General features: G+C 46.5%; 1 protein-coding gene across 5 annotated transcripts in view; it reads left to right on the top strand.

Moving 5' to 3' along the window:
- The window catches only part of Ncald (neurocalcin delta), a 366,044-nt gene that overhangs the window by 189,887 nt on the left and 160,172 nt on the right, over positions 1-15,985 (top strand). For all 5 annotated transcript variants that reach the window (XM_085679093.2, XM_085679094.2, XM_048457105.3 and 2 more), the window contains one exon: positions 1,558-1,608. The gene's annotated coding sequence lies outside the window, so the exon portion shown is untranslated. The remainder of the gene's footprint in view (positions 1-1,557; positions 1,609-15,985) is intronic.

The raw sequence follows: 15,985 nt of genomic DNA, 5'->3' as shown, positions 1-15,985 counted from the left end.
ATTGCTGCTATTCTGCAGGCAAAGGGGTAAGCTGCTTCAGCCTCTGGCTAAAGCTCTGAGTTCTGTTCCAACTCTCTCGTCTCAGTTCTCTGCAAACGCTCGGAAGAGCCCTTGGTGTATTGACAGAGAAGAACGTGGCCACAAATGGTCCCTCGCCAAATCCTCACGCACACGGAGCTCAGCACTTACGTTTTCTATCATGTCAGTTACCTTTTCATGTTGAGTTATTGCAATTGATGTTTTAACTTTAAAAAAAAAAAAAACAACAGGAAAACGAATGACTGTACAGTCCTTGGGCTTTTACCCCCAATAAAAGGAGCATGGATTCTTACTAATTCAGTGATGTCAGTTGGGATTTTTAAAGCAGATCTTCCTAGAGGGCTTTGGCCTCTTGATAGCTTTGGAATTATATTATAGAGATCGATTAGATTGTCTAGACTGGTGGCCCCAGAGGTATTAAAATGCCCTTTCTTCAAAGAGAGGGCTTAAACTCCAGACACATGTCCATTAGCGATGGGGTCTGCAGACCCCATCTTCTGCCTCACAGCTTTCTCCACAGACTTGCTGAGTTAGTCTCCTCCCAGGCGGCTCACTTGGATCTTTTCATTCTTCTGAGACTCTTGTCCCGAGAATCTAACTTTCTGCACTTAGTCATCTGCTTCCACCATGTGTTCCTGAGATAAAACCCAGCTTAGCAGGCTCAGTCAACAGGAGCTTTTGTCCATGGGACCATCTACCATTCCTTATTGATACTTTAAAAGATTTATGTGTGTGTATATATGTGTTTTGTGTGTGCATGTGTGTATGTGCAATGTGCACATGAAGACCAGAGGACCACTGGGGGGTGTTATTCCTCAGGAGCCGTTTACCTAGTTTGTGATCCAGACTCTTCCATTTGGCCTAACTAGTCCCAGCAAGGCTAGTTAGTAGTAGGGTAGGCTAGTCACAGCAACTAGTTAGTAATAGGGTAGGCTAGTCACAGCAACTAGTTAGTAATAGGGTAGGCTAGTCACAGCAACTAGTTAGCAGTAGGGTAGGCTAGTCCCAGCAAACCCAGGGTCTGCCTGTCTGCCTCTCCAGCCCTGGTTGACAAGTGTGTGCCATCACGCCTGGCATCTTTATGTAGATTCCAGGGATGAAATGTGGGTCCTCTGGCTATGTGACAAGCTCCTTATGGGCTGAGCTATGTCTCCAGCACTGTGCATCGTGACTTCTCACGCGTGTGTAAATGAGTTGGTGTGTAAATTACAGTCGTGTTTTACACACGTGGAAGGCAGCTCCTTTGGTGCCAGGCACTGACCCTGAGGACCCGTCTTCCTCTTCAGTGCCGTATCCTCTTCCAAGGATCCTGGAACTGTTAGGAAGCCAATCCCGGACTCCCAATGATATTGGCTCTGTCTTGTGTCCTAGAGGAGCCTATCTCATTGATCTGCAACCTTTTCCCAAAATGTACCAGTGACTCCCGAAGCCAAGCCTCCAGCGTTCCCTCCAGCAAGGTGAGGATGCCCCCTGAAAGGTGTTTTGGCTCACTTCTGTTCTGTTGCCTGCTTCTTTCAGATCATTCTCAACTCCAGTCCTGTGGAGCCTCCTGAAAGCGACAGCCACAAAGTAAGTGCATATTTAGAATTCTCTTCTCGGCTCTACATGGGAATCTGGGTTTTGTTCAATGCTTTCATGAAAATTGTTTTGTTCAAGTATTTTATCAGTGAACAGCAGCAAAAGGAATGAGGATTTTATGTACAGGAGAAACGTTGAGTCATCGCTTTAAAATTGATAGAATAAGTGGACAGAGATTAAAAAATAAAGCTCAGATTACCTCCAGGGATACACACAGCAACCTCCCCTGACATGTTAAAGCTGGGCCATAGTTCAAGCGGTATTTCAGATGGTGCCAGGCACAAATTATAGCAGAGCCTGGCACCTAATGGGCACATATATGTTTGGGGAATGTATAGATGGGTTAAATGACTTGGCAGTTTGAGACAGCATCTCTGTGAGCCCCCCAGTCCGTAACGTGAGGCAATGTGGAGCCTTGGGAAGTGTGCCAGATACGGATCTGGGCAAATCTGGATCTAGGTGCTTCGGTTCGATTCCTGATTCTACCACTTAGTGGCTACACATATGTCAGCTCCTCTCTGTGGCCTGGAGTCCTCCCTCTTCCAATGATTCTAATAGGACCGCCTCGCTGGCTGATACAATAGCCATTTAAAATACTTGTTAAAGTTTGATTTTATTTTTTATTGTTCTCTGTTTGGGGTTTATTAAGACAGAATCTCACTTCACAGCTCAGGCTGTCTCCAGATTCACTATGGAGCCCAGGCTGGCAATGAACTTATGGCCCTTCTTTTGTCTCTCCCTACTGAGTGCTGGGATTATGGGTATGAGTTGTCATGTCCAGAAATAAGGACATGACATGATGAGGGTAGGAACATGTATGTGTCTTATGTAAAGACTGAAGCACTGGTTTGCTTTAAAAGCATTGACACCCCCATAGCATTGAGCTCCCTGCTCTGAAAACTCTGCTTCCCAGGTCTGTTCTACATTAAAAGCAGGGGTTCTTTGAGGAAAGAGTTGATTAAGACGAGGGCAGGAAATGCACAAGATAAGCTTAGAGTATCCCATGGTGCCAGAAATTGAAGAAATGAAAAAGAAAATGGCTAAACAAAGCTCCCCATCTGCCCCTCACGCAAATGTGGGACCCAGCTGCAAGAACTCCCAATGACTGGGACAATTTCAGCCTCGTAATAAATAAAACAGCCTTGAGCTATAACCTAAAGGATACATACCTGCACTCATATCAATGATTGGGTGTATAAACAATAAATGGTGGAGCCCCCATCCAGCAGAGGAATCTCAGCTAGAATCCTCCCCCTCGGCAGAAGAATCTCAGCTAGGATCTCCCCCGCCCAGTGGAAGAATCTCAGCTAACTTTCCTACAGAGCGCAGAGCGGGAAGGGGGAAGAAACAATCCTACTTCAGACAGAAATGTTCCCTGCTCTAGAGGACAGAGACCAGAGCTTTGTTCCTGCCAGGCGAGCCCTCTCCTGTCTCACCTTCATCAGGGAATCGCAGTTCACATCACGGTGACCGGTCATATTAATCAGAGATCTTTGATCTATAGTGAGAAGGACACTTTACCTTTGGGATTTTCAGCCCCACATGCTCTCTGACTCTAACCATGGGGAAAACATAAGATGAAGTCTAATATCTGTCTATTCTAAATGTTTGATCAGAACTCTTCCAAACCACCAGTGTAATTAAAATCAAGCAATGAAGGTGAAATTGTCCCAGGCAGATGCCCAAGTCAACATTATGACTGAATGTCACCTCGTATCGTAGCCAAGTTGACTCTGGGGCAGACATAAAGCTAAGAAAGCAGGAATAAAGCGTGGAGCCTAGTCAGCAATGAGATGTGGTGTGCTTTATCATTTTCTGGTTGTGATACACACTGTTGTTAACATTTGGATAGCTGAGCTTGGAGTCCACAGTTTCTCTCTGCCTATCTTCATAATGATCCTATAAATTCTTAACTTATAAATGTTGGAAGATTAAATTTTATTTCCTTAAAAGTGAAGTATACCTCTCTCTCAAAACAAAGCAAATAAACCAAGCCCTCCAACTTAAAAAAATTTTGCATTTATGTGTATACGTGTGTGGTATGTGCACATGCGTGCAGTTACCCACAGTAGCTAGAAGACAGGGTCAGATCCCCCAGAGCTGGAGTCCCAGGCAGTTGTGAGCCATCCAACATGGGTGCTAGGGACCTTCAGGTTCTCTGCAAGTGGTCTCCCCGGACCACTGAGCCATCTCTCCAACCCCCACCTGCTAATTTTTAAGTATGGGATAAATCACTTAGGTGTATAATTTGCTTGTGTCTCAAGATTCCTACCTAGGGAAGTATATCCATCAATGAACTTTTAAACTACACAGGCAATATTCATGTATGAAGCATTCAGCTATATGTTTTTTAGCATCTTTGGAAGGAAGAACAAGTTGGGTGTGGTAGCACATGTCTGTAATCCCAGCACTCATGAGGCTGGGGGAGGAGGATCTAGAGCTCAGGATCTGGCTACAGAATGAGTCTCTGTTTGGAAAACAAAAATACAAACACTAGTAACAACTAGGAAAAAACAGGGAACAAAATAATTGTCAAAGCTGAAGCATAATTATTTGAGTAGAAAGAGAATCAGAATTTTCTCAGTTCTTTCTGCCTCACTGTGGTCACACACCTGACGGGAAAACAGAAGGGAGCAGATGCTCGTCTGGCTCATGGTTTTGGAGAGATTGCAGCCTGGCATAGCCGGGAAACCGTGGCAAACAGCTCCATCTGTAGAGGAGTGTGAGGCAACAGTATTCCCCCCGCAGACCATGAAACAGAGAAAGCTACCTGGAGCCAGGGCTGGGACTAACCTTCAAGGGCTTGTCTCTGTTAACCTAACCCTGCCAATGAGGTTTCACCTCCTAGAGACCCCACAGCCTTCAAACAATGCCACAAGTGAGAGCCTCGTGTTCAAAACATGAGCCTGTGGGACGCTTCAAAGCCAAGGCATAACAGAAACCATGAGCTTTGTTGTCTATTGCTACATAACAAACCACCACAAATACAGGACTTAGATCTGTTTTCATGCGCTGAGTCCGGGGGCAGCTAGCCCCAGCTTTGCTTACTGTCTCACAAAGCCAGCTGTCGGTCCTTCTGGTCCTTTATCAGGGCTCAAGGGTTGTCTTTCAGTTCATGCAGTTACGAAATTCAGTTGCGCTTGGAATACTGAGTCTCTGGTTTTCTTTGGGTCTGTCACCTGGATTTGTCCTCACCAAGGAACTACCTACCCATCACCCCATGCTCTGGGACATTTCATAGCCCTGTCTACGCATGACAGCTATGGTCTCAAAGCGTCTTGTCTTCTAAGCTGGTGTCCTACAAAGCAATTAGGGAAGTATCTACCCAGTTGGTATTACCATAGCTGGCTAAAGGTAAATGACAGGCTAAACCTGCACTTCACAGGCAAGGCTCACACTGGAGATTGCTCGAGGGTGTGCACAGTGTGACGTGAGACTTGTGTGTAAAAGTCATGAGTTGTGGAACATTGAGACATTGTGGGACATTGGAACATTGTGGGACATTGGGATCTCATGGCTGTTGGGATTGCCATCATAGACAAGCGAAGCAGCAAAAGTAGGGATGAAAGGGATGTACTCACTGCTTGCTTCCAAACAGATTTCTGCTGGAGGTAAACAAATGGGTTTGTCTCTCACCCCCAACTAACAGCGCCCTTCAAAGTTATCAGATGAGAGTTAGGATTACATGAAGGAGTCAGAAAAAAATATTTGGAGCTAGTTCTTAACTGTATCATTGTATCTCTGACTCGTCTTTTTCTAGCTCATAAATATGCTCTTGGCGACCATGTTTATGAATTTTAAAAACTCACTCAGTCAAAGCTCAGATAATATAATAGCATTGCTGGGTTTTCGTGGTTATTCATTTTTAGGCAATTTGGATTTTTTTCATAGTTTCATTTCAAACTTCTGTCCACTAATAAGTAATTGGTAGACTATCATTAAAGTTGTATGTCTCATGCTTTACATGTGTTTGTGTGTTTAAAATATATTGGATATTTGCTTTTGCAGACTCCTTATCATGAATTCTGATAAGGATTCTCATCAAGTATCACACACAGAAACGCTGGTGTTGCCATGGTTCTCCATAAATTACCATAACCACTACCTACATCTTTGGCCTCTCAGGTTTATTTTTTCTCACTTTGGTCGGGTGGCTCCACAGAAAACCGAATCATCAAGAAACCTTACCGCACATTGAGGCTTCAGAAGTCACCTTCCAGCAGCTGCGTGACTGAAAATAAACTCTGGACTCAGCCAGCCTCCATGGGTGGGCTTGGATCTTGTGATCGCTGTCCAGAGAGCCTCTGATGAGGCCACTAAAAGCCTGTGAGGGGACACAGTCTTTGCTCCTTAGGACTCAGGTCTGCAGCTGCCTTGATGGAGGCCTAAGCTGTGGCAAGGGGGAAACACACACTGGAAGTCATTCGGTTAAGACACTTGTGGGAGAACGGGATTCCCATGGTCCTCCTGTCTCCCTTCTCTCCTTTCCGAGTCTTCTCCCCATTTCCCTGCTCACTCACAGTAAGCCTCAGGCTGTAGATGTTGGCTTCCCTTGTGCCAAGCACCTTAAAGGGCTGTGTTCCAGAGCCAACGGAGCCTAATAGTCTGCGGCTATTGGTGAAATAACTCATTTATCACCAAAAGGTCAACGCTTCCTCCCTTCCTTCTTTTCCGCTTTGGGGTTGTTTTCTTTGTAGGAATTAAATAAAGGTGTCTTTTTAAAACATATAGACAATAAATGGAGGTAAATGCAGGTCACCTTTCCTGCCTGGGGCAAGCACACAAGGATGTGTTTATCTCTGGGTGAGAGATGGTTTATATTCCTCGGGCTGCCTCCAGTGGAACGGTCTGGAATCCCCCTCAGCTCCTGACCTCTGGAGTCACTCGAGATCCTCCGTGTGTTTCTTTCCTGGGTGGGGCTTGGGCTCACCTAACAGTTTCCTCAGATTTATCTGACACACACCTTAACGTATAAATCTGGTAACTCACCTCTTACTGAAATTCTAGAATGAAATTCTAGATGTGTTTAGCTGACAGTTGAAGCAATGATCACTAAGCTCTGTGTGGGAAGATGGTTTTCTTTGAAGTGTGGCATTGCATTAGTAAGACCTCAACAATGCATCTGCCACTGGGTTTTTGCTTCTGGGGGCACACTAATGGCATTTTGCTTGTTGGTGATTAAGATCAAGTTGGATTTCCTCATTTGGGAGTGCCCAAGCAGCAACTGGAGCAGGCAGTGCAAGCTCATGCTGTAGAGCAAGACAGACATCCACCCACTCATATGTTATTTCTCTGTTTCCGACACTGCTCCCGAGACTGTGTCTCCGACAGAGCTGACATCACCCCCTTCAAGTCTGACCTCTTCTTTCCTGAAGTTCAAATCACACAGAGATTCTGAGCTTCCTGCCCCGACTTTCTCATGGGTTGCTTGCTGCTGGGACAGTTTCTCTCAAAGGACTATACAATCTTTGAAAAGCAAGAACTTAGAAGTTTGCTTGTGTTTAATGACACAACACTAAACTCAGTGTCCCCGGTGTTCGATGTCACTAGTTCTCATCCCCCCTCTCTTCCTCGTCCTCATCCTCCTCCTCTTCCTCCTCCTCCTCCTCTTCCTCGTCCTCCTCCTCCTCCTCGTCCTCCTCGTCCTCCTCCTCCTCTTCCTTGTCCTCCTCCTCCTCGCCCTCCTCCTCCTCGCCCTCCTCGTCCTCCTCGCCCTCCTCGTCCTCCTCGCCCTCCTCGTCCTCCTCGCCCTCCTCGTCCTCCTCGCCCTCCTCTTCCTCCTCGCCCTCCTCCTCCTCATCTTCCTCCTCGTCCTCCTTGCCCTCCTCCTCCTCCTCCTCTTCCTCCTCCTCCTCACCCTCCTCCTCTTCCTCCTCCTCACCCTCCTCACCCTCTTCCTCTTCCTCCTCCTCCTCCTTCTCCTCGCCCTCCTCCTCTTCCTCCTCCTCCTCCTCGTCCTCGTCCTCCTCCTCCTCCTCCTCGTCTTCCTCCTTTTCTTATCTAACAGAGTTCTTACAATGAAGTATGGAACAACCTCTCCATTTCAGGAGCACAAGCACGGGTAGGCCCAGCAAAGCATCCACACCTGCTCTTAGGACCACCCCATCTTCCTTGACTGCCCATCCCCGAGCCACCACCTTTCTTTCCAGGCATCTCTTCTACATCTCAGCCCTGGATCTTCTCCTGGAGGGCATTCCAACTGAAAATTAGCTGTCCTAAGTGAATCATATCCTAAGAAATCAAACCCATGGGTCAGAATGACTTCAAGACCCAAAGTAATGCACCTCCAATGTTGAGCTTCCTGACTCTGGAAACATGGAAGTATTTTTTAATCCATCTGGCCCTCCTAAAATCATATCACAAATGCAGTTGCTTATGCTGAGAGCTATTTGAAAAGTGGAAACCCAAACTCCTGCTGTTTGGGTCAGATGCTCTGAGGGAGGGAGGGTCAGGCTATTCTACAGCCGAAGCTGACCGGAACTAAAAGAAAGCCTTTCTCATTTCGTAACCCTGGCTTCCACTCTCCGTCTTTCTGCTTACTGACCATAAGTCCTTGGGCAAATTTCTGAGTTTTGAGGGTGAGGTCAAGAGCGGGACTACTGAGCAAGACAGCAATGGAGGGTGGAGATCGGAGAATGTCACAGAATCGCACTTGCCGCCTGCTAGGAAGCAATGAATGTTGGCCCAGGGCTGTGCTTGTTCAGCCATGAACACCTCTTTCATCCCTGGTCTATTCTCAGAAGCACCTGATGGGGAATGGTACCCACCCCAAGTGGGAGATGCCAAAGACAGAACTGGAGCAGTTTAGTTTGGAGGTCTGGCCTCCTCATGGTTCTAGAGCCAGGTAGCCTCTCATTCTGTGAAATAAACCAGGCTTCCGGTGGGGTGAGCGAGGGGGTTGACTTTCTGTGGGGCTAGGGGGCAGAAGGAAATAAGAAGCAAAGGACAGCTCGCTCATTTCCAGAGTTCCTGTTCTTCCTACTCTCACAGGGTAGAAATAGAGAGGTGTCCTTTATCATGCCTGCTCATACAAACTGCCCTGCTCTAATTGACTGCTATAGATAACTTCAATCATCAATCTTCCTCCTCCCCGCTCCTCCTAATACGTTTCAGGCTTCAGTTTGTTTACATAATACTTAGCATGTGTGACTCTGTTATGATCTGGTCTGTGTAGGTTTACTCCATGTGGCTTGTCCAAAATTATGGCTTCCTATAAATGCTTGTTAAGCGTGCATCTTATCATTGCAGCTGAGGGATAAAGGTGGCTTCCTCCTTGATTGAAACCTTGTGTTTCCAAGTCTCCCTTCTCCTGTGGTCTATGCAGCCTTCAGAGTCAGTGTCTGCTCACTCTTTTTACCCCCAGCCACTGCAAAGAGTGCACACTTAGTCAACAGTGGGCTTATTTGAAAAGGTAAAGTATCCTGGATCTTTCTTATGTGTTGTTATATAATGGGTTGATTATAAGAAGAGTTATATGAGGACTCAGTATGAGTACATGCGTGTATTTTTACTGCCAAGGATGTGCAAAGGAAGATGGGACTGCCATGGCTTGGGATGCTCCAACTCAGTGCTATTGGGGTCAGTAAAGGAAGCAGAGACTCAGGAAAGCTCCAATACCCCCGAAAACACTGGTCGTGTTGCTTGGAAAGAGAAGCGAACTCCCCAACCCGAGCATATAAAATTAGAAGGATGTAAAAGCAAGCCTGCTGCCAAAGGGGAAGGGCTGGCAGAATGGGATGGATCCTCGCAGCCACCTGGTGTGTGATTTAACACTGCTCTGAGCTTTTGTTCCATGATATTTGTGACTGGATTTATTCCTAGTCCCTTGTCAAATGCAGCGTTTTTATAAAAGGGTGGATGCTTTCCTTCCATTCTTGTTTACACCTTCCCATCCTGCTGTTTACAAGATTGGTCTCTCACACTCTGCCTGGGGTGTTTTCTATTATTGTGTAGCTAAAATTGCCAGAGGAGTCTAAGCCGCCTCGGAGAGGCAGGGGAGCTGTGCCACCCTGCAGGCTCTCTCTCAGCATGGTGCAGCGTCTCCTCCATGAAAGAGGCACATAGCTATTATGAACCTGTGACCAGCTGCAAAACTTTGCACATCTGAGTATTTTGAATGCTTGAATGTATCTGTTGTGTATCTCATGATAGAGCTCACGTGGGCTGGTGCCTAGAGCCAAAAGAGGCATGACTCCTCAAAGTGGAGCCCTTGCTACCTTCTCCCCAGCTTTGTGTTATTGCAATGAAGTTATTGCTTCCTCTTTCTGCTTGTTCACACCCCTCTCTCATCTTCATCCTTCTCACCCATTGCCATGATCCTAGCCTCCGTGTTCAGATGGTGACAAGGGATGGTGGCACCCAGGACCCACTGGAAAGGAAAATTGTAGATTTGTCTTGATGTTTCTGAAGCGTGGAAGCCAGAAAAATAAGAGATCTCGAGAAGTGCTTGTTTTGACTACATCTGCTCTCCTCCTATCTGTGATGGTTCTTTGTACCCAGAGGGACAGCTTAGGCAAATCAGTAGAGTCAAGTTTGCCTTTGACCTTCTGGAGTTTCTTCTTGGCCTTGCCTTACTAGGAGCCCTTTCCACGCCATTGGTGGCAGATCCCCTCCTCTACTTCTGTTGACACTTTACATGCCACAGACCTTTGTCACAGGACAGATGCTGTTTCACCTTTCTGTGTCTTTCCTGTATGCTAATTTCCACCCCCACCAAACATCTCAGTTATTAATCCTCAGGAGCAGAGCTCTCTAACCCGAACTGGGCATTGTGGTACAAATCAGTGCAATTGGAGCACTCTGGTGTTCTTGGGTCAGAGTGTAGATTAGGAGCACGGAGAGCCTGTGGTTTGCATATCTCCATCCTAGAGAGAACAGCAGCTGTCACAGAGGCATTGTAAGTTCCTATCTGTAAGAATCAGGGTGACAAGAAAGGGACCCAGTTCAAAAGCTCAGAGGAGAGATAGCAATGGGTAGGTGGCTCTCTCTCGGAGTCTGTGACTTGATATCACAGAGATATAAGATGCTACTGTGAACTTGACGGTGTCATACCTGGGAGACACTAAGTTTGTGCAGAAGTGACTTCTGAACATCGGTTCCTAATGTCTTACTTATTTAATTACTTCAATCTGTTAATGCGTTTGCTTTTTAAAAAGGTTTAGTTATTTTTATTTTATGAATGTTTTGCTTACGTGTACATGTCGTACCCTCAGAAACTAGAAGGAGGAGGGTACCAGCTACTTTGGAGTTGGAGTTACAGATGGTTGTTAGCTACCACGTGAGTGCTGGGAACCAAACCTGGGTCCTCTGCAAGAAGAGCAAAGTGCTCCTAACCACTGAGAAATCTCTCTAGCCCCCAATGTGATTAACATCTAACTGATTTACTCTTGTAATTCAGTAAATAGTATATATTTGCCACCAATCTACATGTGTCCCTTTAAAAGTGATCTACACTTAAGTCTGAATGTGACCCGATAGGGGAAGGCCTATGATTGTGTCCTGAAGGCCCCAAGGTGGCCACAGGAAGATGAGCTAAGAAAGATCACATCGTGGCAGGCTCTGTACGCTGGCCGGGGATGTGGATTTCAAGCAGTGGCTAGTGAAGAGCTTCTTCAACCAAGGGAGCGACACCCCCACGCTTAGACTTTAGGGTGCTCATTCAGCGGCCATGTGTGGAGATTACAAGAAAAGAGAATAGAGATCGTGGAACTAGTTAAAACTAGTTTCAAAAGAGTGGTTGGATTTGATGATGTGCTCAAACCCACAGGTCCCAGGAATATGAAAGGGAAGGCAGATTTGAGAGCTATGGTTGCAGTAAAACCAACCAAGAATTGGCCACTGGAAGAGGGAGGGAGACAGGATCTGGAGCTGATGTAATTGGAAGGCCAAAGAAGATAACAAAAACTAAGGTTCCAAGGGAGCAAAAGAGATTGGGATCATAGCAGAATCTTTGTTTCAAATGAGTTCAGAAATGCTATAAATATCCACAGAAAAACACAGAAATGAGAAAAGAGGGGGTAGAGGTGAAAGGGAGAGAGCAGCAAAGGTTGAGGGCAGAGAGGAAGATTTAGTCTTTTTTCCTGAGAAAAAGTTATTACCAGAGCCATGAGATAGAAAACCAAGGGGAAAATTAGAGATAAACTCTGAAGAGACAGCTACAGAGGGTGTCAGGTTAAAGAGTAGGGAGCCTGGAACTGAGCCTCAGGTAGAAAAGAATACTATTTCAGTATCAAAATTCCCAGACAAAATTTTAGACATATACTAATAATCTTTTAATATTTATCTAAAGCTCAAATTTAACTACAAGTTCAGTATTTTTGTTTGACTTGATCTGGCAACTCTAGACAGTGGTAATGCCCTCATTTATACATTGGCTGGAAGAGGAGGAGAGGAGGAGAAAATAGTGAGCAGAGGAATGCCACACAGGTCCCAGGAAAAGTCTGGAAGTTGCTGCTGCATTGCCACAGAATCAAGAGGCACAATATATTAGAGGGAGCTGAGCAGAAAGGTCAAGCCCACTGCCCTGGACAGTTGGGAATCCTTAGGCAGCAGATGGAAAGCTGATTGCTGTGGGTGAAGAACAAGAGGCAGCGAGAAGGAACCTTTGTCCTCCGATTAGGAAGCAGGGTGAGCAGCAGGAGGAGAGCAATGTCTGTTAAGGTGGCAGAGAAGAAGGCATACCTTCGGGATTGAGGTAGGCAGAGAAAGAGCCAGAGAGGCAGACTCAGAATGGAAGAGGGGCAGTGTGGAGGTGTGGGAGCCCTGGGAGGGGGTTTTATGAATAGATGGTGGATTGACACTTGCAGGGGGGTGCACCCTGTTCACCCTGTTCCACGGAGGAAGCAGCAGGAAAGAGATGTGGTTTTAAGAGGTGAAAATGGCATAGAAAACCCTTCATGTACAGCTAGACTGGGTCATTGGGAGTGAATGAGACAAAATCGGGGAACAGAAAGGAAGGCTCGGGCTCAAAATAAACCCTGTTTGTTGATTGTGGGAGGGATAAGATGAAGAATGCAGGGGGGCTTGCAGCTCATCCAAGAGGAGCGCTTTGTCTCCCTCCACATGGGTTTTCTTTCTTTCTATTCTGGCGATCCATATCAGCTCACAGCAGGTGGAAGTGCTCACCAGGGAGAGAGCAATAACAGCAGCAGAATTAAACAGGCTTGCTTTTCTCCATTTCCTCAAGCCCAGAGATCCTGACCTCCACACAACCAGGGTCGTTTGTCCACAACCCCAGTCTAGAAATGGCACAGCAGGCATGCCTAGGGGCAGGCATGTTTGGAGTCTTGTGGAGTCCTAGTCTAGCGTTCTTGCCATCATGCAGACCATGTCTGTGTGATCAAGGGCCTTGCCATGTCACACTCAGGTAGCAGGGATCACATATAGATACACACACCTGGATCCCATCACCCTTTTGTGCACTGCAAACAGTCGGAAGTTCTGTAGGTGGGAAAATGTGGTCAAGCCTGCGATTTCACAGCCTCTTTACCTCTCTTCCCACAAGAGTGGAAGTGCTGTGTGCAGTCCTGGGAGGGAGCTTTTACAGAGCTGCAGAGAGAGAGAGAGAGAGAGAGAGAGAGAGAGAGAGAGAGAGAGAGAGAGAGCGCGAGCAGACAGAGAGTTATTTCAAGGAGGGGGTGGGGCTGTACTGCCTGCTGAAGCTCTCCTGCCTCCAGATAACATTTCCAGTCCTGCTTGAAAGTGCTTTCTCTTCCTCCCTGTGGCCCCAACACAAAGGCACAAATGAAATTCCTAAAAGCAGACACTGCTGTCTGGTTATTTTTAGTTTTGATGTTAGTGTTTATCAAGCTTTGCAGTGTTAATTTGTCCTCCCACCCATTTATCTTCCTGCCTCCTTGTGCTGGGCTTAGAAGAGACTCACAGGAGTAGCAGCTGGGGACCTCGCGGAAACGTGTCCTAGGGAGAGGAGCCCGGGTCTTTAAAATCAATCTTCCTCACCCCTGCCTTGCAGAGAAGAAAGCTGGAATCTGCTCACCCTGGGAGCAATAAAACCGTTGGTGAATGTGAACCCATTAGACTGTCTGGGTAGTATATTTAGTTGGGTCAAGTGCCCTGATAACAAAACTTGGTTCAGGAATCCTCCCATGTGGAAGATGTCATGATGCTGAACTGGAACAGAGGCCAGGTAAACAAGGAGTCTGAGGGAAGCAGATTCCCAGAGGAGAGAAAAGGAAAGCATCCATGTTAACAGCTGGGCTTGAGACAGCTAGAAGGCTGGGGACAGCCTGGGCTAGCTGGGACTGGGCAGAGGAAATGCTGTGCCCTAAGAAGCTGCAGCTGGGCACTGACACCCCACCCACTGCGGCCTCAGCTTCCTGCCCTGGAAGGAAAGCCAGAACAGATATATGCTTGGATTGAGGAACTCCCAGGAAGCCTTCTAACAGAGTCATGGGACATTTTCCGAATACAAGACACTTGGCTCTTGGGTCGCTTTCCTGCCCATCCAATATCTTTAGCTCCCAGGAAGTAGGCAGGAGTGGTTTTCTCTGGTAACTTAAAAAAGGTATTGCTTCGATGTAACAGCCTTGGGCACACATGGTAGGTGTGTCCTGATTAGTTTTCTATCAACACAACAAAAGCTAGAGGATGTATCTGTCAGGTTGGCCTGTAGGCAAGTCTGTAGGGCTTTTTCTCCATGATTGATTGGTATGGAAAGGCCCAGCCCTCCAGAGAAGGTGCCATCCCCAGAGAGGTGGCCCCGAGTTGTATAAGAAATCAGGCTGAGCCAGCTGCAAGGAGCAAGCCAGTAAGCAGCACTTCCCCCATGGCCTCTGCTCCAGTTTCTGCCTTGAGCTTCCATCCTGACATCCTTCAAGGATGAACAGTGATGTGGAAGTGTAAGCCATATTTTCCTAATATTTAAATTAAAATTAGAATGCCCAAAGCAATGTGTCAAAAGAATAACATAAACCTTACTTTAAGATTTATATACAACAATCGATTAATTGCCGTAGTCAGGACTACACAACACCAGCACGGGGCAGTAGACACACTGACAACAGAGCCACTCAGAAGATCTGGAAGCTGTCGGAAGTAAATACTAACCCAGTGCTTTGTGGTTGGTGTGCCAAAGTAATTCAGTGAAGAAATATTCTCTCAGACGAGTAGTACTGGGGAAGCTAGATACCTGTAGAGGTTTTAGGCTGGTGAGCCGGGTCACTAGGTAAAGATGTCTGCCCCCAAGACTGACGACCTGAGCGTTATCTCAAGGACCCACATGTGGAAAGGAGAGGCCCAGTTCTCCTCAGTTGTCTTCTGACCTCCACTCATGTCTGTGTTTCACACGCAGGCATGCACACAGACGCGTACACACATGTGTACACATATGTGCACACATTCTCTCTTGCACCCACACATACACAGTGTAGTTTAAAAAATTGGCCAACAAAGATTTAAACATCAAACGAAAACAAAAGCTTCAAACCCCAGCACTTACATCGCCCCATGTGGATCTTAAATTTGAACATAAAACTTTCGGGAGGAAACCTTCAGGACTCATGGGTTGCTGCCGAGTCCAAACACGATCCACAAAAGTAAAAAAAAAAAAAAAAAGATGTGACTGCATCCGAACTAAGATGTGAGACTGGAAGATGAGGAGATGGGAGAAATGGGCTGAACGTGAACCTGACAAGAGACACTTCTGAAGTAGGCAGAGGACTTGGCCCTCTGCGGTGCTCTTGGAGCCAGAGTTGAAGGCCCTGTGAGGAATGGTGGGAGACTGGAGACATTTCAGTACGGAATTCAGTGATAACCAGCACACCCTTCCGTACTGGGGAAACGAAACGAAGACAGCCATGGGACAGCGCTGCACTCCCGTCAGACCAGCAAAGTGAGCAATCGTAACAACGCGAAATGTTGGCGAGGATGTAACACTCCACGCAGTCTTCCTCTCCTACAAGGTCCTCTGGAAAATACTGCGACCATGTCTTAAATGTAAGCATGCACTTACCATATGACCTGGAAGTCACTGCCTGGAGCAGTCACCCTAAAGCAACTGGAACAGATACAGATGAACTATGGTACATAGTTGTTCATAGCAGCTTTTATAAAAGCCCCAAATTGGAAACAAATACAATGTTCTATGTAGATAAGGGGGCAAACTGTAGGACTCTCATTCCGTGGAATGTCACTCAGGTGGAAAAAGGATTAAACTGTTGATATCTGCAACAACTTGGATAAATTTCAAAAACGCTCCGCTGGGTGTGTGTGTGTGTGTGTGTGTGTGTAAGTAAACAGTATCGCTATTTATAAATATATATATGTTTATATGTAATACAGCTGCATGGCTGTGTTTATTGACATTCTGTATGGGACAAAGTTACAAAGGAGAAGCTAGGGAGGTCTCCAG

The sequence above is a fragment of the Myodes glareolus genome, chromosome 19 (genome assembly GCF_982192425.1).
Source record: "Myodes glareolus chromosome 19, mMyoGla1.1, whole genome shotgun sequence".
Classification (NCBI taxonomy): domain Eukaryota; kingdom Metazoa; phylum Chordata; class Mammalia; order Rodentia; family Cricetidae; genus Myodes; species Myodes glareolus.
The sequence above is the reverse complement of the archived record's forward strand: the minus strand, read 5'-3'. Positions and strand labels throughout refer to the sequence as shown.